Source organism: Pteropus vampyrus, unplaced genomic scaffold, assembly GCF_000151845.1.
Source record: "Pteropus vampyrus isolate Shadow unplaced genomic scaffold, Pvam_2.0 Scaffold123, whole genome shotgun sequence".
NCBI lineage: Eukaryota > Metazoa > Chordata > Mammalia > Chiroptera > Pteropodidae > Pteropus > Pteropus vampyrus.
The window spans coordinates 3,427,640-3,428,288 of record NW_011888904.1 but is presented as its reverse complement, the minus strand read 5'-3'; positions in this window follow the sequence as shown (position 1 = coordinate 3,428,288).

Here is a 649-nt window from a genome sequence, read left to right as displayed (position 1 = left end):
TTTGACCAAATTCCACAGAAGACTTCAGGTCATGAAATCAATTTTTTCATACTTAAATCAATGAACAGATATGCATATACATCAATATATATTCATTTCCTTAAAATAAACAGTCACTGGTCATTATGTAAACTTTCTGTATTATCACATGTGACTTTGTGTTTAAGAGTCATATTCTTCCCCCTGGTGATAATTTCTGCTTTAATGTTCCTTTAGTTACTGGATTATAAAATTGGCAAAATTTTCATTACATATATTTTCAAATCTTTATTTTAGTAGCCCTTATTTGAACTTAATTTATATTTTACAAAGGCTAGAGAGATAATCTCATTTAAAAGTCCTAACAAACCACTTTAAGCTTGCAATGGAATCAAACCTCTTGATTCCTAGCTGAGTGTGAAATTATAATATTGTAGAGGACAGGGGTCTCTTCCTCTTGTAGTATCCTTCTAAAGCAAAAAGAAGTAAAAAAATAAACGCCGTTCGGTTTAAACATAAAGCATTGCTATGCCAAAATCTACTTTAGGGGATAATTCTGGCAATTAGCTGCCTATTTCTGATCTCTCAAAAATCAACAAACAGACCTAAGAAAAGCAAATATCACAGGGCTCATGGATCCTAAAGCTATATTAAATAACAAGGTGGTTAG